The following is a 24,251-nucleotide window of genomic DNA, read 5'->3' as shown; positions in this document are numbered from 1 at the left end:
CTAAAAGAAATCAGTCCTGAATATTCATTGGAAGGACTGATGCTGAAGCTCCAATACTCCTGATGCGAAGAGCCGACTCATTGGAAAAGACCCTGATAATGGGAAAGAGAGAAGGCAGGAGAAGAAGGGGACAACAGAGATGAGATGGTTGGATGGCATCACAGACTGGATGGACATGAGTTTGAGCGAGCTCTGGGTAATGGTGATGGGCGGGGAGGCCTGGCGCGCTGCAGCCCATGACGTCACAAAGAGTCAGACGGGACTGAGCCACTGTGCAATGAGTATCTTACTGTGACCCTCAGATAGAGGCAGTGAGAAATTTAGGGCAAACATTATCGTTTCACACCTGAGGACATCAACTCATTGGGGATAAACGATTTGTCCAGTTCCCACTGTGTTTAGTGCCAAATCCAGGCTAGAACAAGGTTTAGAAAAGGTTAAGGAAATATCTTTGGCATTGCCTTTCTTTGGGATTGGAATGAAAACTGACCTTTTCCAGTCCTGTGGCCACTGCTGAGTTTTCCAAATTTGCTGGCATATTTAGTGCAACACTTTCACAGCATCATGTTTGAGGATTTGAACTAGCTCAACTAGAGTTCCATCACCTCCACTAGCTTTGTTCGTAGTGATGGTTCCTAATTGACTTCACATTCCAGGATGTCTGGCTCTGGGTGAGTGATCACACCATCGTGATTATCTGGGTTGTGAAGATCTTTTTTTGTACAGTTCTTCTGTGTATTCTTGCCACCTCTTCTTAATATCTTCTGTTTCTGTTGGGTCCATACCATTTTTGTCCTTTGTTGAGCCCATCCTTGCATGAAATGTTCCCTTCTGATCTCTATTTTTCTTAAACAGATCTCTAGTCTTTCCCATTCTATTGTTTTCCTCTATTTCTTTGCATTAATCACTGAGGAAGGCTTTCTTATCTCTCCTTGCTATTCTTGGGAACTCTCCATTCCAATGGGTATATCATTCCTTTTCTCCTTTGCTTTTTGCGTCTCTTCTTTTCACAGCTATTTGTAAGGCCTCGTCAGACAGCCATTTTGCTTTTTTGCATTTCTTTTTCTTGGGGATGGTCTTGCTCCTTGTGTCCTGTACAATGTCATGAACTTCCATCCAAAGTGCATCAAGCACTCTATCAGATCTAGTCCATTAATCTGTTTCTCACTTTCACTATATAGTCATAAGGGATTTGATTTAGGTCATACCTGAATGGCTAGTGGTTTTCCCTACTTTCTTCAATTTAAGTCTGAATTTGGCAATAAGAAGTTCATGATCTGAGCCACAGTCAGGTCCCAGTCTTGTTTTTGCTGACTGTATAGAGCTTCTCCATCTTTGGCTGCAAAGAATATAATCAATCTGATTTCGGTTGGCCATCTGGTGATATCCTTGTGTAGAGTCTTTTCTTGTGTTGTTGGAAGAGGGTGTTTGCTATGACCAGTGTGTTCTTTTGGCAAAACTCTGTTAGCCTTTGCCCTGCTTCATTCTGTACTCCAAGGCCAAATTTGCCTGTTACTCCAGGTGTTTCTTGACTTCCTACTTTTGCATTCCAGTCCCCTGTAATGAAAAGGACATCTTTTTTGGGTGTTAGTTCTAAAAGGTCTTGTAGGTCTTCACAGAACTGTTCAACTTCAGCTTCTTCAGCATTACTGGTCAGGGCATAGACTTGGATTACTGTGATATTGAATGGTTTGCCTTGGAAACGAACAGAGATCATTCTGTCGTTTTTGAGATTGCATCCAAGTACTGCATTTTAGTCTCTTATTGACTATGATGGCCACTCCATTTCTTCTAAGGGATTCCTGCCCACAGTAGTAGATATAATGGTCAATTCAGTTCAGTTCAGTTGCTCAGTCATGTCCGACTCTTTACAACCCCATGAACCACAGCACAGCAGGCCTTCCTGTCCATCACCAACTCCCTGAGTATACCCAAACTCATGTGCACTGAGTCAGTGATGCCATCCAACCAGCTCATCCTCTGTCATCCCCTTCTCTTCCTGCCCTCAATCTTTCCCAGCATCAGGGTCTTTTCTAATGAGTCAGCTCTTCACATCAGGTGGCCAAAGTATTGGAGTTTCAGCTTCAACATCAGTCCTTCCAATGAACACCCAGGACTGATTTCCTTTAGGATGAGGACTGGTTGGATCTCCTTGCAGTCCAAGGGACTCTCAAGAGTCTTCTCCAACACCACAGTTCAAAAGCATAAATTCTTTGGTGCTCAGCTTTCTTTATAGTCCAACTCTCACATCCATGCATGACCACTGGAAAACCCATAGCCTTGACTAGATGGACTTTTGTTGGCAAAGTAATGTCTCTGCTTTTTAATATGCTGTCTAGGTTGGTCACAACTTTCCTTCCAAGGAGTAAGCGTCTTTTAATTTCATGGCTGCAATCACCATCTGCAGTGATTTTTTAGCCCCCCAAAATAGATTCAACCACTGGATCCACTGTTTCCCCATCTATTTGCCATGAAGTGATGGGACCAGATGCCATGATCTTAGTTTTCTGAATGTTGAGCTTTAAGCCAACTTTTTCACTCTCCTCTTTCACTTTTATCAAGAGGCTGTTTAGTTCTTCACTTTCTGCCACAAGGATGGTGTCATCTGCATATCTGAGATTATTGATATTTCTCCCAGCAATCTTCATTCCAGCTTGTGCTTCATCCAGCCCAGTGTTTCTTGTGATGTACTCTGCATATAAGTTAAATAAGCAGCGTGGCAATATACAGCCTTGATCAAGTACTCCTTTTCCTATTTGGAACCAGTCTTGTTCCATGTCCCATTCTAACTGTTGCTTCATGACCTGCATACAGGTTTCTCAAGAGGCAAGTCAGGTGGTCTGGTATTCCATCTCTCAGAATTGTCCACAGTTTATTGTGATCCACAAAGTCAAAGGCTTTGGCATAGTCAGTAAAGCAAAAATAGATGTTTTTCTGGAACTCTCTTGCTTTTTCAATGATCCAGCTGATGTTGGCAATTTGATCTCTGGTTCTTCTGCCTTTTCTAAAACCAGCTTGAACATTTGGAAGTTCATGGTTCACGTATTGCTGAAGGCTGGCTTGGAGAATTTTGAGCATTACTTTACTAGCGTGTGAGATGAGTGCAACTGTGCAGTAGTTTGAACATTCTTTGGCATTGCCTTTCTCTGGGATTGGAGTGAAAACTGACCTTTTCAGTCGCATGGCCACTGCTGAATTTTCCCAATTTGTTGGCATATTGAGTACAGCACTTTCACAGCATCATCTCTGAGGATTTGAAATAGCTCAACTGGAGTTCCATCATCTCCACTAACTGTTCATAGTGGTGCTTCCTAAGGCCCACTTGACTTCACATTCCATGATGTCTGGCTCTAGGTGAGTGATCACACCATCATGATTATCTGGGTTGTGAAGATCTTTTTTTACCTAACTTTTCCAGGGACGATTAATGGTAGTGTAACAATTTGAATTTAGGTGTATCTGACAATTAGATTTATGTTTTAACCTACATCTGGGCAATGAGACAAAAATTTAAAACTTAGAACTGTCATGGAAGATTTGGTATTATGGTATCAATTAGACATGCATTTTAGCTGTTTTACTGTGATCTTGTAAAGGCACTATGTTATGGGCTGATTGTGAGTTGCCTAGTTTTAACATGGTCAGTATACATTTCTCCGTATCAGCTGCCTCCCTTAGTTTCTTGCTATTCAGCTGCCAGCAAGGTGTTCAAATATGTGTTGGAGAAAAAGGAGCTGGTTATTGCTTTTTTTACTTTGAGATACCCCTAAGGATGCTAGTGCCAAGTTCGGATAAAGGAGAAGATGGGCAATTCCCTGACAGTCCAGTGTTTAGAACTGTGGGCTTCCACTTCAGGGAACCTGAGTTTGATCCCTGGTAGAGGAACTAAGATCCTGCAAACCATGAGGTGTGGCCACAGTGGAGCGAAAAGGTGGATGTAGTTGATCATTGACAAATGACAATTTTCAATTTGATTCAATACATTGGTGCTTCAGAAAATTCAGGTAAATTAAAAATAAATGTAGCTATGTCAAATTGTCATTTCTAACTTTAAAAAAAAGGGTTAAATATGACTTTTTCTGAGTAGTTTATATAATAAAGACCATTTCTTTTTTGTTACCAGCTTCATGTGTTGTGATTACCAGCCTCCAGGATGCCCTCAATGGTGTTCGTGCCCTGGTGTAGTCACCCCTCACACTGAGTAGGGTTGACCTGTAACAAGGCTAAACAGTAAAAAAAAGCTGAGGATTTTGACTTTCTCCTCTTGTGTCATGTGCCCTGCAGAAAGTCGCTGGCCACATTGGGAAGGTACTCAGGCAGTCCTATGGGGTGTTTCACGTGACAAGGAAAGTGAAAGTGAAAGTTGCTTAGTTGTGTCTGACTTTGCGACTCCATGGACTGTACATTCCATGGAATTCTCCAGGCCAGAATACTGGAGTGGGTTGCCATGCCCTCCTCCAGGGGATCTTCCTAACCCAGGTCGAACCCAGGTCTCCCGTGGGTTCTTTACCAGCTAAGCCACAAGGGAAGCCCAAGAATACTGGAGTGGGTAGCCTATCCCTTCTCCAGCAGATCTCCCCAACCCAGGAATCGAACTGGGGTCTCCTGCATTGTAGGTGGCTTCTTTACCAACTGAGCTATCAGGAAGCCCAGACATGTGAGTAAAGCATCTTGAAAGCACATTCTCCAGCCCTAGCAAAGCTGTCAGATGACTGTGGCCATGCAGACATCTTGACTACAACTTCATCCAAGACCTTCAGCCAGAATCACTCTCCAGCCACCCCTGGATTCCTAAGTCTCAGCTGTTTAACATAATAAATGTTAACTGCTGTTTTAGGCCACTTAGTTTGGGCGTAATTTGTTACACATTAATACATAACCAGTATACTTATACTTACCTTACTAATCACATTTAGAAATGGGTATGGTTCATTTCACTGTATTGGCAGAACCATGTCAGAAACCCAAGGAAGTTTCAAGATGGTGCTTGTCCACTCCTTTACTTCACGGATGAATGAGCTACGAAGCACTACAACTGTGGAATTAGGTGGTAAAAAGGACAAGTACTGTATATCAATATTCTTTATTCTCACGCTAAGACTCTCTACCTTGGGGAGCTGTTCATTCTGGCTGCCCCCATTTTTCCTCTGCTGGTGGAAAACGTACAAGAACATGTCTGTTGCTGATTGAATAGAACCACTAAAATCCATGTTGCACTGAGATATTGTTAGCCACATAGAAATAAGAGATTGGTGAATATGTCAGGTGTATCTTTTCCACAGGTTAGCGTGTACCTTTCTCTCAAATCTTGTGATGGCAATCCTGATCTAAAGTTTGGAGATGATAGGAAATGTTTGTTTAGTCAGCCTCCTTGAGAAATGTCACTTAAATGTTGCAGCATAGAGAAACTATGTCTACTCTTTTCATGTATATCTTTTTTTTTGTATCAAGTACTACTCTGCTTTCAAGGTAATAAAGAAATTTAGGCTGCATCATAGTTTTGCCTGTGGCCAGATCTGGCTGCTTTTCTCATCATCTTCTTTGAGAATGCTGCACTAGCCACAGAACTGCAGTGCAAGAGACCGGAGTTCAGTCCCTGGGTCAGAAGTTCCCCTGCAGAAGGAAATGGCACCCCACTCCAGTATTCTTGCCTGGAAAATCCCATGGACAGGGGAGCCTGGGGGGCTACAGTCCATGGGATTGCAAAGTCAGACATGACTGAGCAAATAACATTTTCACTTTTCAGCCACAGAACCAGTCCTGAGGATCCTCAATGTTGCCACATTTATGAAAGCATACCATGGAAATGGATAGTGGCTCCCTTTCCCAAACTTGGAACAAGCTTTTGCCTAATTAGACAACAACAAATGAAACAGTTCTTTGTTGTACCTGTGCTAGCACTGAGCCTGCAAGAAGAGTCAGCTCTCTGGAAGGAGTATGTTTAGGATTTGGCATCATTATATACACTCACATAACATTCTCCTCTTCCATAGTTAGGCTGGAGCAGTTCTCTTTATTTTAAATATTCTTTTATTTCATTTTTCAGTCATAGCGGGAACTTGAAGCTGAAGTTCTCCACAGTGATAAGTTAGGATAATAGGATACATGGGCTGTCAGAGTCAGGTGACAGTTTTGTAGAAACACCTTCAATGTTCTGCTATTCTCTCGAGGTTGTTTCTATCCTGAGTGCCAGGATTTCAGGCTCCGCAGTGACTACCCAAATGACATTGCCTTTCACATAACAGCTTTTCCTAAGTATTCCATGCAGTCTTTTCCCTGAATAGAATATCTGGTATGAGGCTAGACCCATGCAGGCCCACTCACAGTAAGGTTACTGTCTTTCTTTTAGCTTCATTTTTAAAAAATCCTTTGCTATACTGATAGTAATAGACACTTTTCTTCTCCATTCTTTACCAGACCTTCCTGACCCTGAGGTACTAAGAGAACCAGGAAAAAAATAAATAAATAAATGAAAGAATGAATAGGAGGAATTAACCATCAGTTAGCATAGAGGTTCTTAGCTTGCATTAGTTCTTCATACTATAATTATTTTATCCAGAGGGCACTGTGAGCATGTTTTGCTATCTAGTAAATTTGAGCAAATTTTAGGTACATAATAAACACATATCAATAACCTCAGATATGCAGATGACACCACCCTTATGGCAGAAAGTGAAGAACTAATGAGCCTCTTGATGAGAGTGAAGTAGGAGAGTGAAAAAGTTGGCTTAAAGCTCAACATTCAGAAAACTAAGATCATGGCATCCAGTCCCATCATTTCATGGCAAATAGATGGAGAAACAGTAGCAGACTTTATTTTTTGGGGCTCCAAAATTGCTGCAGATGGTGACTGCAGCCATGAAATTGAAAGATGCTTACTCCTTGGGAGAAAATTTATGACCAAACTAAAAAATTATGACCAATTATAAAGCAGAGACATTACTTTGCCAACAAAGGTCCTTCTGGTCAAGTCTATGGTTTTCCCAGTAGTCATGTATGGATTTGAGAGTTGGACTATAAAGAAAGCCGAGTGCCAAAGAATTGATGCTTTTGAACTGTGGTGTTGGAGAAGACTCTTGAGAGTCCCTTGGACTGCAAGGAGATCCAACCAGTCCATCCTGAAGGAGATTAGTCCTGGGTGTTCATTGGAAGGACTGATGTTGAAGCTGAAACTTCAATACTTTGGCCACCTGATGTGAAGAGCTGACTCATTAGAAAAGACCCTGATGCTGGGAAAGATTGAGGGCAGGAGGAGAAGGGGACGACAGAGGATGAGATGGTTGGATGGCATCACTGACTCAGTGGACATGAGTTTGAGTAAACTCTGGGAGTTGGCAATGGACAGGGAGGCCTGGTGTGCTGCAGTCCATGGGATCACAAAGAATCGGACATGACTGAGCAACTGAACTGAACTGAATAAGCACAAAATGAGGTGTCCACCAACCTAGAGAATTGTTCATGAGAATTGTGAGGGCATAATTTCCCATGCTTATCTTATTGTTACAGAATCAGCATCCATGGGTACAAAAGTGGTTTCTCTAGAAGCAATACTGTGCCAATCAAAGACCTCTCCAAAGCTAGAAATTTTGGATTCCTGTGGCCCTCTTCCTTACCTTTTAAATTTTATCCTGCCATAAATCTCAGTAGGCCCATATAGAACTGTATTTATGCGTCAGTTTAGAATTCTAAATAACAGTACGTGGCTGAATGTCTGGCTAAATCATTGTCACTGGTGGTGGGCAGTATATTAAAATATCACTGAGGCCCTACCAGTCGATATTCAGATAAGAAGGAGAGGGGTAGACTACAGGAATCTGTATTTAATAAGCTTCCCAGGTGATTCTGATAGCAGTCCACAAGTCCCTTGGAAATCTATTGATCATTGAGGAAATGATTGGAGAGAAAGTGCTAAGAAAAAAGTGACGCTGTTGGATGTTGGAGATGGATGAGATCATGGAGTGTGTGCTTCTGATTCTTGTTATCAAGGCTTCAGACTCTCTGGCACCAGTTAAGAAAGGGCTTTACTGAAACTACGTGATCTTGCATGATGGAAAACCTTAGTCATATATGATCCTGAAACTGGTTACATTCACCCTGAAGTCTTCCAGGAAGTTCCAGGGAGAGGAATAACTGAATCTCAGTTAAAAATTATCTGCAGCCCTTCAAGAATGATGAGGCTGTTATTCTACTCTTCTAGAGACGAGCTTTGATTTTCTAGAGAAATAAAGCCTTAGTAATCCTGATTTGGACAGCAGTCACAGAAGCACACTGCAGCTGAGACTGGCAGGTAAAGTTGAACATCACGGGCTGACCAGGGGGCCTCCCAGTGCCTTCCATACCCAGCTCCCAGAAAGTCAACTTTCAGACACATACACGTCTCCACACAGAAGACTGCAGGAAAACCCAGGGAAACTGAACAGTTCCAAAGAAAAGACTTAACAGATGCTTCTGTTTGGTAATCTCATGCCAAAAATGCCTGCCACTTAAATAAGCTACATTTTATTCAAGAAGTATTTATTTAACAGGTAATAAATGCCGGGCACTTCTAGATGCTTCTGATATCACCATAATCAAAGAGATATACAAAACTTGGTTTCAGACATACATGTAGTCAAAACATACAGAAGCTTGTTCTCATGAAGTCTGTCTTCTGTAAAAGAGAGACAGACAACAAGAAAAGAAATAAATAATAACTTTGAAGTATTTTGATAAATGTCCTGTGGTGGGGGGGAAGTATAGAGAGCAATAAATAGTGTCAGGGTTATAATTTTCAATAGAGTTTGCTAGGTAAATTCTCATAGAAAAGGTAATCTCTGAACAACATGTCAGAATCACAAAATATATTTTCTGTGTCCTACATACATTATGAATATATAGGACACAAAATTTTTAAACTTGTAACTAAATATGACAATATTTAATACTTCATATAACATATATAGATTTCAAATAATGTTAATAAACAAATGTCCATGTAACCACCATTCACATAAAGAAATTAAACACTGGACTTCCCTGGTGGTCTAGTGGTTAAGAATCCACTCTGCAATGCCAGGGGCGTGTGCTTGATCCCCAGTGGGGGAACTGAGATCCCACATTCCGTGGAGCAAGTAGGCCGAAGCCCTGCAGCTGCTAAGCCTGGGTACCACGACTGGAGAGCCTTTGTGCTGCAGTGAAAGGTCCTGCACGACAGAGACGGTCTCGCGTGCCACAGCTAAGACCTCATGCAGCCAAATTAATTAATCAAAAAAGAAATCAGTGATACTTAGAAGTTTCCCAAGTAACTTTCCAATATTACATACCCAATGCTTTCTACTCGTAAATAATTGTTCCTAATTTTTGTGATAAGCATCTTTGTTTTCTCATTTATTCATATACCATAGTTTCTTTAACCAGGTCTTATACAGCTGGCTTTCCAGGCGGCTCAGTAGTAAGGAATCCACCTGCCAAGTAGGAGATGCGAGTTTGATCTTTGGGTCAGGAAGATCCCCTGGAGAAGGAAATGGCAACCCACTCCAGTACTCCCGCCTGGGAAATTCCATGGACAGAGTTGCCAAGTGGGCTACAGGCCATGAAGTCGCAAAAGATTCAGATGCGACTTAGTGACTAAACAACAATTATACAACAACTAATATTTTACTGTTATGAATTGGATCCCTGGATTGTAATTCTAGTTAAGCTACTGTTTCTCTGGGTGACTGTTACTCTCCAATTTTCCTATGAATCAGATACTTGCCCATTACATACCAAGAAATTACCAAGAGAGTAATAAATGAATGAATGTATGACTGTGAGTAAATATATTAGTGTGTGTTAATCATTCAAGTGTGTCCAACTCTTTGCGACCCCATGGACTGCAGCCCGCCAGGCTCCTCTGTCCATGGAATTCTCCAGGCAAGAATACTGGAGTGGGTAACCATTCCCTTCTCCAGGGGATCTTCCTGACCCAGGGATCGAACCCGGGTCTCCTGCATTGCAGGTGGATTCTTCACCGTCTAAGCTACCAGAGAAGCCCAGTAAGCAGGTTATATTCTCAAGTAAGTCATCTTTTTAACCTCAGGAAAATGTTGGTTGTGAAGTTACATGATATCTTGTCCTTAAGAAACACAGCAAGAGTTATCCTGTGGTGAGCCCTCAAACTACCTGAAAAATCTGATTCAGATGAGAGGAAAACGTGATAACCATTCCACTCTGTATGCTCCAAGGGACTGAAAATCAGAGATTCTTAAAAACTGCCTTTTTAAAAGGGAAATTATAATGATAATAATAGAGAGGTCAGCTCTATTCCAAAAAGCTTGGATGGGGAAGCTAAGGTTAAAAAAACAAAACAAAACAAAACAGAATACTATAGGAGAGATTATCTTTCAAGATAAAGCTTTTATCAGAGTATTTAAAAAATAAGAAACTGACTTTCTTAGAAAAAAAACAAACCCTCTTGTTTTGCCCTACCCCCCCTCCTTCATCCCCCTAATACACTTTATTTCTGTTTTTATTAAGACATCTGTGTTGGATGCACAGAGAAACAAACTGGAAAACAAAATGATCTGCCTAGTTTTTTGGGGGGAAAGAATGGGAGCTTCTAGAACTAAAGGAAAAGTTAGAGAATCATGCTTCAAATAGGACAATAGCTAGACCAGTTCCTATCTTTAATTTTTATTTGTCTATTTTTTCTCCCCTTGCCCCTGCCCTTGCGTCTGCTCCTTTGGGGTCAGAGAAGGAAGCGGATGTGAAGAAAATGTCCTATTCAGATGGTACTCTTGGTCTACTTCTTAAACTTTCCAGTGTCCTCTGTCTCATGTGGGTTGGCCGACTCCCAGTCCCTCCCAAAATCATGGTAATTACAGGTTATTCTATTCTCCCTACCTCAGGCTTCTCCCGGGGAAAGGTGGGCATTACTTTCAATACACTCGGCCTCATCTGCAAAGACTCGTGAGAGGATCTTCCAAGGACTGGCTTGTATTTCATTCAGGTGAGCATGGAGCTGAGTCTCCAACATTGTGCAGTTCAGCAGACTGATAGTAACTGGTCAGCCATGCGTGTACTTACCCCTAGTCTCCATAATTGGGGTGTTTTGGGGGGGAACCACAAACTTAGGTTGAGAATTGAAAGTGTTAGGGAACTCCCCGTCTTCTTGGTGAGATTGGTGGGAAAATCATAGCTCTCTCTACATCCAAAAATTCTCTTTAAAGAACTTCTAATTACTATCTGGCTTTCTCTTACTTTGGTTGTGATCCAGTTATAGTCACTCAGTCTGGCTGGCAATATCTTAAGCAAGTCCTTAAAGAATGTCTTGCAAGTTGTCTTAAAAAGGTTCATGAGGAGAGGAGAGTTGTTTATCATTTACTGTGCTCAGCTTTGACTTTAGACAAAGTTTCATTCTGTAGTAGACTGTTTTCAAAAAATAGTCATGACAATATTGCCCACCCCACATGTTCTTGGCATCAGGTGACCTTGACCTTGCTCCTGTTGAGTCTTGAGATCACTCTCTCCTCCTCTTGAAACTGGCAGGACCTTTGGCTGCTTCAGAAAGGAAAGTATGGTGAGCATGGTGCTGTGCAATTCTCAAGACAGGATCATAAAAATTACTGGCATTGCCACCTTGCTTTCTGGGAAAGCTAACTGTTGGAGTCAGCCTCCATTCAGAGAGAAAGTCTGGAATAGTTCATGTGGGGAGACCATGTGGAGTGTTTCAGTCTGTCACTCAGTCGTGTTCTCAGTTGATAGCCAGTATGAACCACCAGGCATGAGAGTAAAAATGCCTCTAGAATATTTCAGCCCACAGCTATTGAGTCACTCCCAGATTTCAGTTCTGACAGCTAACACTATCCTAGCTGGGCCCTTCCTGAATCCTAGACCAAGAGAACCCATAGAACAGTACAGTGTTTATTTTAGGTGACTTTAGTTTTCAGTGATTTATTGCACAGCAACAGTAACTTCAACAATTAAATATCTTCCGATAATAGTTATGCCATTACTGAAACTCTGTCCTCTGCACTGTGTCCTCAGAGCTTCCTTCTGGCTAACAAGCATTCTTCCTTTCACCCGGGCCCGGTCCACGTTCTCCTGATGCTGCTCTTCAGTTGCCAAGTCACGTGCGACTCTGCGGCTCCGTGGATCGCCCCCTCCAGGCTCCTCTGTCCATGAATCCTCCAGGCAAGAACACTGGAGTGGGTTGCCGTTTCCTCCTCCAGGGGATCTTCCTGAGCCAGGGATCGAACCCCCGTCTCCTGCATTGGTGAGCAGATTCTCTACCATCGAGCCACCAGGGAAGCCAATTCAAGTTCTATCTCCTCTACAAACCCTTCTCTGCCTTTTCCAGTCCACAAGGAACTGTCTCTTCTCCAAATTCCTGAGTATTACTTCACTTACTGGATGTTTCCTGTGGTGCGTACACACTCTCTTTTCATTCTTAATTAACAGAATTCCCATTATGTCCACACAGAAGAGGATCTTATGGTTCAGGAGGGATTAATCCTCTCCTGTAGGTGAATATCAATTTGTCTAATATAATTACGATAATTAATATTTTTCTCACCAGAGATTAGGTTAGGCAACGGTTTGAGTCCTAATTCTAGCCAATGAAATTTGAGGAGAAGCCTTTTGGGAGGTTTTTAGGGAAAGGTGTGTCTGTTTAAAAAAGAGTGGGGAGGAGACATAATTGAAAATGGCTTTCTTCTGCCTAAAGTTATTGCAACTGCGTATAAAACCTAAAACTTCTACCATCACCTTAAAACCATGGAGAGAAAATCCTGAGGAAAAGACAACATGATGAAAAAGCAGAGCAGAAGACAAAAAGAATCTGAATCTTTGATGATATGTTTAAACTACTAAGTCACCAAACCCTGAAACCATCTTTTCTCTCATACTATTATATGAGGTAGTACATTTTTTCTTGTTATTTAAGCCAGCTGAACAGAAACTCTCTTACCAAGGTGGATTCTGTTTTCTCCTGAACATGTTAAAGCACTCAGTTAAATGTGGCTTAAACAATAAAGCTATTTATAATCTCATGTTTCAAGAAATTTACAGGTCCTGTGACTCCAAAGCTGGGTCACTAACTCAACGATCTCATCACTGACCAAGACACTTTTCAACTTCCTACACTGCCATTGTCAGTAAGTCAGTGATATTTTCCTCTCATGGTTACAAGGTGGATACAGTCGTTGTAAACACAGTAAGTGTTAGTTGCTAAGTTGTGTCTGACTCTGCAACCCCGTGGTCTGTAGCCCACCAGGCTCCTCTGTCCATGGAATTCTCCAGGCCAGAATACTGGAGTGGGTAGCCTTTCCCTTCTCTGGGGGATCTTCCCGACCCAGGGGTCGAACCCAGGTCTCCCTCATTGTAGGCAGATTCTTCACCATCTGAGCCACCAGGGAAGCCCTAAGAATAAAGAACAAAGAAGGAAAAGTTTTCCAGATGCCCCACAGCAGACTTGCCTTGGGTGCTATTGACTAAAACTACATTTTACACTCAAGTTTTAGTGTCAGGGGAGGCTGAGAAAACAACTATTTGGCATTTTTCAACATCTGTCGAAGAAGGCAGTCTCTGCCACCAGCTACAGCAGCAGCCTTGAAGCATAAATAAGATTGTTTTCTTGTATTCTGGCAAATTTGAGTCCAAAGAACCTGAAAATTTCCAACTTAGAGCTGCCATTCATAATAGGTAAACATGAAAGTCGAGCTGTGTATCTTTTACAGGACAAAATCTTAGAGGAAGAATTTTTTTGTTCTGTTTTTTCCTACATTCTCCTCTCAGGAAATTAAAACTAAAATGCCAGATTACAATACTTTAACAATAATTAATTTAAAATCCCCATAAATTTTTCCATGTCTTGTTCTATCCAAACCTTAATGAACGTTAATTGATTTTCCTTCCTGGTATCTGCCACTCCTCTTTCATCAGAATGGCACCAATCAGAATTACAGGTTACTTGAAGAAATTATAATCATAGAATTGGCAACAGCATCTAAAACCTTACAAGAACCCTCAGACCAAAAAACTTTTCCAAAATCAGAATTTATAGGAGGAGACAAAAAAAGGAATTGATAAAATCTGTGATTATTTAAGTTCAAAGATTTCCTAGGAAAACCAGGTTATATTTGTGAAAATTTGCAATGTGATGTTCTATCAAATCACATTCTTTGGAATAGCTTATGACCAAGAGTGATCTCTCTTCCCCTGTGGGTGCAGGAGTGAAAGAGCTCCTTGATATTTTTCCAAAACTTCTTTTGATAATATAAAAATTGTTTTAAGGCTGCTGCTGCTGTTGCTGCTAAGTCACTTCAGTCGTGTCTGACTCTGCGACCCCACAGATGGCAGCCCACCAGGCTCCCCGTCCCTGGGATTCTCCAGGCAGGAACACTGCAGTGGGTTGCCATTTCCTTCTCCAATGCACGCATGCATGCTGAGTCACTTCAGTTGTGTCCGACTTTTTGCAACCCATGGACAGCAGCCTACCAGGCTCCTCTGTCCACTGGATTCTCCAGGCAGGAACACTGGAGTGGGTTGCCATTTCCTTCTCCAGCATTTTAAGGCTAGACTGTGAGATTTCATGGGTTTCCCAGGTGGCTCATTGGTAAAGAATCTGCCTGCCATGAAGGAAACACAAAAGATGCCGGTTTGATCCTTGGGTTGGAATCCCCCTGGAGATGGGAATGGCAACCCACTCCAGTATTCTTGCCTGGGAAATCCCCTGGACAGAGGGGCATGGTGAGCTGCAGTGGGTGGGTGAGTTGAAGTCCATGGATTGGTAAAGAGTCAGACATGATTTAGTTACTAAACAGCTGACAACTGAAATCTCATTGGTCAGCATTAGCAGCACAAAGATATTTTATGCAACTTAATTTCACTTGCAGAAATGGAGAGTTTGATATGATTTATTTTTCCCCTTTCCTCTTTCTAGTAAAAGAAAAAATGTTATATTAATTCTACCTGTGGAAAAGTTAAAAATACTTTCTAGTTGGCCTTCTTTTTCGCACCAAAAATTCAATAAAGAATAAAACATTATTTTATTTTGCAGATTTGGTGTTCAGTTTTGACTCACAGTACCAAGAAAGCATCATTACCTATTAAAGAAAAATTATTTGTCACCCCAAATTTCATTGACGATGTTAGTCTTCATTCACTAGCACTAATAATCAGTTTAAACTGCAGGCTTGAGATAACTATAAGAAAAATGATAAGCATGGTCAGCTCTGTATCTTAATTTAAATAAAAATGTATCTTTATAGGAACAAGAATTTTGCATTTTTAAAAACTCATCATACCAAGGCCACTTAAACAACTTTCTGGGTTTTTTCCTTTCTGCCAGTTTAGAAAAAAAATTGAATAACAACATAATAGAAAAATTGAGGATAGGCTTTAGTCTTAATAATTACAATAATCACTTAAAGTAACTACATTTAAATTTGTAGTACCATAATTTCTCAATTTTAAATTGCTAAGTTTTCTGCATTTTAATTTTTTGGAGCTTGCAATATATTTTACAATTCATTAGGTTAGTGCAGATTTACATTGCTATGTTTATGATGACAGTATTTTCTTCTCTTTTCTTTCTTAATTTACTTGAAAAACTGTAAATGCGTGTTGTGCCTTGCAAGGAACTGAGCAAAGACAGGTGTCAAATGATAACTATCCAATAAAGTTTGGCACTTATTATTTTGAATATTCAAAATGACACCCCTATCCTATCCTTTGACTTTATAAAAAGTTTATATAAAATGCCTTGGTTCTCAGTCCAAAGATACTTTAGGAGAATTTCTCAGTCAAAGATTAAGATAATGAGATATAGTATTTCTTCTCATTTTCTTTTTCTTTCGAATATAGGAATAGAAAAGGATGAAGCATGAATATATATCATATAGGAAGATATTAGCAGACCAGACATACTTTTATGACAGTTGTCATGAATGTGCTTGACTGTGTAGTTAAAAGGCAGTAATGATGAACGTAATTTGGGTAAAAGGCCAAACCCTAACTTTTTATAATTAACTGTTACAAGTATTACAATTTATTTGGGTAAAAGGCCAAACCCTAACTTTTTATAATTAACTGTTACAAGTATTACAATTTAAGGTAGAAACTAACAAACCAAATAAAAAGAGGAATTTAATATTCACTAAAGCTACAGTTTAGAGTGAAGATTTAATCTCCATAAGCTTTTCTGTGTTCAGTATAAAACATAAAAATAGATAAAAATGGCATTAAAATAGATAAAAAGGGGATACATGTTAATGAGGAAACTGATGAGCACAATTATCATGAAAAATTTTAGCATTGATTTTGAATTCTAAAGAAGAGAAGCAAAAGTTTGGAGAATTTTAATGAAAATATTGAGTTTAAGATAGTTATATTGTACACAGAATACATATTTGCTAAATGCCTTTGAACATTTACAAAAAATAACTAAACAGAAGTAATAAGAAAAATCATAATACATTTCCAAAGGTTTCAGGAAATTGGAGCAAAAACAAAAACAAACAAATAAAAGAACTCACATAGATTTCATAATTGAGAGCAAACTCTTTGGAGGAAGGATTATTTTAATTTCCATTTTCCAACATTATCCTATAATGAGCATTGAGGTATATTCATGGCTATTATTTTTCTTCTTTCCACATCTAATTAGACATTTGCCTGGATCTCTTGAACATTGAAAAGAACTTGATCATTCCACCATCTGTGTTGCTAATCTTGCAAATAGATCACTTAACCGCATAGGCAGGAATCTTGGGTGGCTTCCTACAGTACTCCTTGACTGGGAGAGGGCAGTGGGGTTGGTAAGGAAATTTCGCTGGTGATTTTTACCAAAACAAGGAGGGGGTGGGAAGAACTGAATCCTAAACTTAGAGAGATGGCTTTGGTTCTTATGACTTATTTATCTAAGCTGGCTTATATTATCTAAATTGGCTATCATTTACAAGACATAAACTTGAGTATGGAGTTAAAGCTATATGTTTGATCCTGTGTGGAAATCAATTTCCTGGTCCTGAATAGGGTTTCTCAGGAAAAGTAGAAGAGAATAACACCAAAAACAATGTCTAAACAACATACCTCTGTGTTATGGAATGCTTGGCTAGTTCAAAACACTTGTCTAGAAGAAAGGTCAACAATATATTTCTCAGACATTTCTTAGGAATATGTGAAATATATTTAAACATTCAGTATCAACTCCATTCTATCAATTTCTCTTTTTAAAATAATTTTTTCATTTTTTTAAAATAATTTTTTCTATCAATTTCTGTTCCTTACCTTTCCCTTTCCAGAAATGTTTCTATGTAAAAGCTAATTGCTTTTGTTTTATGAAATGTATACATTAAAGATGCAAAATTATCATATCTTCCCTTTTTTACTTTACTACATAGACATTCTTGCTTTTTGTTAAAATCTACTTCTGCATTATGAAAATAGATGGTGCGGTATCATGGTAATTTAAGTATCTTTCACCTTTGGTCTACATTGTATAACTGATGACTGTAGTTCTCTAAGATGAATTAGTGTGTGGACATTGGAAACAGAAGCAAACTTGGAGTCCCAGATGCTTCAGTCCTAGTCACTAGGAAAGAGGGTATGTGAGAGGTGCAAATAATCTGTTTGCGTGGGGGATGCTCCCACTAACAGCAATGCAGGCCAATACATCATGTAATTCTCACAAACCATCTGATGAATGTAGGGCATACACAGGGAATATCCTGTGTTGAGTCAAGATCCTCATATTGGAACCTAGACTTCTTGAGGGCAGAGAACCAGGGAGAGGCACAATCTTCCCTGCAGACACCCTGGCAGCCACAGGCTGAAGGGAAACATTTGATGGCGGGTGGCACAGCAGACCACACCGTGTGCTGCCACACCGGCACCAGCGCGGCCTGCCTGTGCCAGCCGTATTCTGCGGTGGTCATTCCTCACGGGCAGCCACGGGGAGCCCGGCTTTGCCTTATCCCGGCCTGCATGGGAGAGCCTCAGATACCCAGATGTGGGCACACACCGTTGGACGGGATGGATCAACACTAAGGTCCTCCTGTGTAGCTACAGGGAACTGTATTCAATAAGCTGTGATAAGCCATAATGGAAAAGAAAAAAAGAAGACGGACCTCTGAATCCCAGGAGAAGGGCAGCACAGTGCACCACTACAAAGGAGACTGAACTAAGCGTGGCCCTCTATCTGCCATTTGACCCACATCGCTTAAATTCTCTACGCCTGGGTTTCGTCTTTAATTGGTGCTCGTGGCTTTGCTTTCTATTGAAGGAGACAGTGAATATCCTTCAAACAGGTTTTCATCATTACAATAAAAAATAATCTTGAATGGACTGCTGCTACTACTGCTGCTAAGTCGCGTCAGTCGTGTCCAACTCTATGCGACCCCATAGACGGCAACCCACCAGGCTCCCCCATCCCTGGGATTCTCCAGGCAAGAACCCTGGGGTGGGTTGCCATTTCCTTCTCCAGTGCATGAAAGTGGAAAGTGAGCGTAAAGTCACTCAGTCGTGTCCGACTCTCAGCGACCCCATGGACTGCAGCCCACCAGGCTCCTCCACCCATGGGATTTTCCAGGCAACAGTACTGGAGTGGGTTGAATGGACTAGTTGAGCAATGTAGTGGGGAGGCCACCCTGATTGCCCTGGAGGGAAACTGCAAAGGGGTATTTCAGACTCCACAAAGGGGAGCCCTCACAGATTCCTGGTGAGTAGAACTGATGACCTGGGGGAGGAAACTTGTTATTACACTTGGGTATCATCAATGGGTGCAAATGCTTCCTTGGGGAAAAAAAAGAAGAATCCAAGTTAAATGCTATTAGGCCCCCTAGATTGAAATGGTACTTTCCGAAAGTGAAAGTGAGAGTCACTCAGTCCTGTCCGACTCTTTGAGACCCCATGGACTCTATAGTCCATAGAATTCTCCAGGACAGAATCCTGGAGTGGGTAGCCTTTCCCTTCTCCAGGGGATCTTTCCAACCCAGGGATCAAACCCAGGTCTCCTGCAATGTGAGTGGATTCTTTACCATCTGAGCCTCCAGGGAAGCCCAAGAATACTGGAGTGGGTAGCCTATCCCTTCCCCAGAGGATCTTCCTGACCCAGGAATCGAACCAGGGTCTCCTGCATCACAGGCGAATTCTTTACCAGCTGAGCTATGAGGGAAGCCCTGACGTACTCTCTGAGGTCAGTGTCAAAAGCAGACACTAAGAGCTCTAAAGAGGATCTCATCACGATGGGAAGGGGAGTCGGGCAAACGATGAGAGCTGAGAAGAGCCTGGGAAGGCGGGGGGCGGCGGTTCCGGCATGCAGAATCATAGAGGCTCCTCCTGGCAGAAGTCAGCTGCCCTAACAAGACACAGGTTTGGGGAAGAAGCGCTGAGCATGTGAAGATGAAGCAAAACAGGGTCCCAAGATCAGAGTTCAACACACACGAGAACCTCTTGTTCTTATGATTTTATTTCCATATGCATTTCGTTTATGAAAAAAGGTGTTTACACCATAATAAGATTTGGATCAAGAGACTAATATAACAAGTAAGAATGCTCATTGACCGTATTTGTGCTTAACAGTGGTGAAGAGGTCTTACCAATTACGTCCAATGAACCTGGCTCTGAGTAGGTAAGCTCTTAGGTTTCTTCCAGTTCTAGAATATTACTATTTTATCATGAAAATGAGAATAATTTGTCAGCTAATTTGAACATCTGACTCAAACATCCTTGAACAAGAAAGTCTTGATTTATAGTACTTGGCACAAAACACTTGGGATATTTGGGTAATTAAACAGCAGATGCTAACAGATTGATAGCTGTTATTTGGTTCTAGAACATGTTGTACTTAATCTAACTTTCATTTTCAGCCAGGATTTCTCAACAGCAGTGCCCATTTCTACTCATATTTGAGGTTTGCCTTGACCATGACCAAGATGCTAATTATCTTTAAATATTTATTAAAATTCAAAAAGAGAACAGCTTCTCATTATACTATCAGCTTATTTGCTAGGTTTTTTCATTTTATTTTAAATTTTACTGTGAGAGCTATATGAATTCTGGAGAAATGTGCGAATGTTAGCATATATAGTTAAAGTTTTTAAAAGAATATTACACTTTTCTTTGTGGAAGTGTTAAAGCTGCACTGCAGAAGGTGAACAACACAAGGTTCACAAATGATAAATATCCCCTGGCATGATTTTAAGATTTTCAAATTATTCATGTTTTCAACTGTGTACCCAGAGATAACATAGAATAAATGCTCAATGGATGTTTGATGCTTGAATAGATGCAAGTTTAATTTTTATTTTGCATTTGAGGGTCAGAGTGGATAGAGGAGTGTTGTTAAGAGAGAAGCCTGTGGTGACTAATAGCAGACTGCAACAACACTGACTAATTTGGGGAGTTATAATTGTTTTCTTTCTACATACCTACAAATGGAATGCGGGAGAGAAAGCAGGTGGCAGATATCAGACAGCTTATCTGATAGTTGCTGCTGCCAATTTCTGACTCATGATGGTCTTAAAAGAACAGCTTAATCTTGTGAAACATGGATTTAACTTTTAATACATGGATTTAACTTTTAATTTCATTTTAATTCATTTACTCAGAACACTTACTGAGAATGCACTATGTGTAAAACATGAGCTGTATTTGTAAGATTGCACCAGGTCTTCCTCAAACTCCACATCCTTGTGATCTATTTACCTCAAGCTATTCTGCCAATTTTCATATCAAAGACATCTGCTCCAAAATCAGTCTTAACTCACCCTGGATGCAAATACACTTTGCAGTTCCTCCCACCCCACCGGGTCCAGCACAGAAGCATATTAGAGGGAGTGAGAGAGGAAGGGGAGGGAGCAAGGTCATCAAAACTGTGCATCCCTGAGCACATCTCAGCTGCAATTGTCAAGGCACTAAGATGCTGACAGGAAAGTTGTTTAGAGGAAGCAGTGTGAACTCTGCCTAAGAGTGGCATCCCTGTTACACGCCCAGTTCCTCTATACTCCCACCATCCCACGTGATAATTAAAACCTGGATCACTTTACTACCTCCTACCTCCCAATCACACTTCAAATTATTCCTTAAACCTTATCTCCTGTTGGCATTTAGATAAATTGCACCTTTCAACAATAAGTAACAACTACTCACACAGAAAAAAATAGAAACAAGCAGAACAAAACTTTTACTCAACTAGCTCACAAGAAGTGAACTGAAGAGATGGGTGGACTTTGAGGGTGGTCGGTCTACCCACTCAGTTACATCTTTTATTTATTTATTTTTTCATTTATTAATATTAGCTGGAGGCTTATTACTTTACAATATTGTAGTGGTTTTTGCCATACATTGACATAAATCAGCCATGGATCTACATGTGTTCCCTATCCTGAACCCTCCTCCCACCTCCCTCCCCATCCCATCCCTGAGGGTCATCCCAGTGCACCAGCCCTGAGCACTTGTCTCATGCATCAAACCTGGACTGGTGATCTGTTTCACACTTGATAATATACGTATTTCAATGATCTCTTCTCACAGATCATCCCACCCTCACCTTCTCCCACAGAGTCCAAAAGTCTGTTCTACACATCTGTGTCTCTTTTTCTGTCTTGCATATAGGGTTATCATTACCATCTTTCTAAATCCCATATATATGCGTTAGTATACTGTGTTGGTATTTTTCTTTCTGGATTACTTCACTCTGCATAATGGGCTCCAGTTTCATCCACCTCATTAGAACTGATTCAAATGTATTATTTTTTAATGGCCAAGTAACATTCCATTGTGTATATGTACCACAGCTTTCTTATCCATTCGTCTGCTGATGGGCATCTAGGCTGCTTCCATGTCCTGGCTATTATAAACAGTGCTGTGATGAACATTGGGATACACGTGTCTCTTTCAGATCTGGTTTCCTCGGTGTGTATGCCCAGGAGTGGGATTGCTGGGTCATATGGCAGTTCTATTTCCAGTTTTTTAAGGAATCTCCACACTGTTCTCCATAGCGGCTGTACTAGTTTGCATTCCCACTAACAGTGTAAGAGGGTTCCCTTTTCTCCACACCCTCTCCAGCATTTATTGCTTGTAGACTTTTGGATAGCAGCCATCCTGACTGGCGTGTAATGGTACCTCATTGTGGTTTTGATTTGCATTTCTCTGATAATGAGTGATGTTGTAGCATCTTTTCATGTGTTTGTTAGCCATCTGTATGTCTTCTTTGGAGAAATGTCTGTTTAGATCTTTGGCCCATTTTTTGATTGGGTCATTTATTTTTCTGGAATTGAGCTGCAGGAGTTCCTTGTATATTTTTGAGATTAATCCTTTGTTTCTTCATTTCCTATTATTTTCTCTCATTCTGAAGGCTGTCTTTTCACCTTGCTTATAGTTTCCTTTGTTGTGCAAAAGCTTTTAAGTTTAATTAGGTCCCATTTGTTTATTTTGCTTTTATTTCCAATATTCTTGGAGGTGGGTCATAGAGGATCTTGCTGTGATTTATGTCGGAGAGTGTTTTGCCTATGTTCTCCTCTAGGGGTTTTATAGTTTCTTGTCTTACATTTAGATCTTTAATCCATTTTGAGCTTACCTTTGTGTATGGTGTTAGAAAGTGTTCTAGTTTCATTCTTTTACAAGTGGTTGACCAGTTTTCCCAGCACCACCTGTTAAAGAGGTTGTCTTCTCTCCATTGTATATTCTTGCCTCCTTTGTCAAAGATAAGGTGTCCATAGGTACGTGGATTTATCTCTGGGCTTTCTATTCTGTTCCATTGATCTATATTTCTGTCTTTGTGCCAGTACCATACTGTCTTGATGACTGTGGCTTTGTAGTAGAGCCTGAAGTCAGGCAGGTTGATTCCTCCAGTTCCATTCTTCTTTCTCAAGACTGCTTTGGCTATTCAAGGTTTTTTGTATTTCCATACAAATTGTGAAATTATTTGTTCTAGTTCTGTGAAAAATACCGTTGGTAGTTTGATAGGGATTGCATTGAATCTATAGATTGCTTTGGGTAGTATACTCATTTTCACAATATTGATTCTTCCAATCCATGAACACAGTATATTTCTCCATCTATTTGTGTCCTCTTTGATTTCTTTCATCAGTGTTTTATAATTTTCTATATATAGGTCTTTTGTTTCTTTAGGTAGATATATTCCTAAGTATTTTATTCTTTTCGTTGCAATGGTGAATGGTATTGTTTCCTTAATTTCTCTTTCTGTTTTCTCATTGTTAGTGTATAAGAATGCAAGGGATTTCTGTGTGTTAATTTTATATCCTGCAACTTTACTATATTCATTGATTAGCTCTAGTAATTTTCTGGTAGAGTCTTTAGGGTTTTCTATGTAGAGGATCATGTCATCTGCAAACAGTGAGAGTTTTACTTCTTCTTTTCCTATCTGGATTCCTTTTATTTCTTTTTCTGCTCTGATTGCTGTGGCCAAAACTTCCAAAACTATGTTGAATAGTAGTGGTGAGAGTGGGCACCCTTGTCTTGTTCCTGACTTTAGGGGAAATGCTTTCAATTTTTCACCATTGAGGATAATGCTTGCTGTGGGTTTGTCATATATAGCTTTTATTATGTTAAGGTATGTTCCTTCTATTCCTGCTTTCTGGAGAGTTTTTATCATAAATGGATGTTGAATTTTGTCAAAGGCTTTTTCTGCATCTATTGAGATAATGATATGGTTTTTATCTTTCAATTTGTTAATATGGTGTATTACATTGATTGATTTGTGGATATTAAAGAATCCTTGCATTCCTGGGATAAAGCTCACTTGGTCATGATGTATGATCTTTTTAATATGTTGTTGAATTCTGTTTGCTAGAATTTTGTTAAGGATTTTTGCATCTATGTTCATCAGTGATATTGGCCTGTAGTTTTCTTTTTTTGTGGCGTCTTTGTCTGTTTTCAGTATTAGGGTGATGGTGTCCTCATAGAATGAGTTTGGAAGTTTCCTTTCTTCTGAAACTTTCTGGAAGAGTTTGAGTAGGATAGGTGTTAGCTCGTCTCTAAATTTTTGGTAGAATTCAGCTGTGAAGCCATCTTGTCCTGGGCTTTTGTTTGCTGGAAGATTTCTGATTACAGTTTCGATTTCCATGCTAGTGATGGATCTGTTAAGATCTATTTCTTCCTGGTTCAGTTTTGGAAAGTTATACTTTTCTAAGAATTTGTCCATTTCTTCCAAGTTGTCCATTTTATTGGCATATAGCTGCTGGTAGTAGTCTCTTATGATCCTTTGAATTTCTGTGTTGTCTGTTGAGATCTCTCCATTTTCATTTCTAATTTTGTTGATTTGATTC

The 24,251-nt window shown here is 40.3% G+C and overlaps 1 long non-coding RNA gene across 1 annotated transcript; it reads left to right on the top strand.

Moving 5' to 3' along the window:
- Window positions 1-2,141: 2,141 nt before the first annotated feature.
- Window positions 2,142-18,306, top strand: LOC139033474 (uncharacterized). Its single transcript, XR_011486032.1, has 3 exons — window positions 2,142-3,354; window positions 10,869-10,969; window positions 12,007-18,306. It is a non-coding gene; the product is annotated as an uncharacterized lncRNA (long non-coding RNA).
- Window positions 18,307-24,251: the final 5,945 nt, after the last annotated feature.

Source organism: Odocoileus virginianus, unplaced genomic scaffold (assembly GCF_023699985.2).
Source record: "Odocoileus virginianus isolate 20LAN1187 ecotype Illinois unplaced genomic scaffold, Ovbor_1.2 Unplaced_Scaffold_8, whole genome shotgun sequence".
Lineage (NCBI taxonomy): Eukaryota > Metazoa > Chordata > Mammalia > Artiodactyla > Cervidae > Odocoileus > Odocoileus virginianus.
Note: the sequence above shows the minus strand (reverse complement) of the source record. Positions and strands in the feature narration are given on the sequence as shown.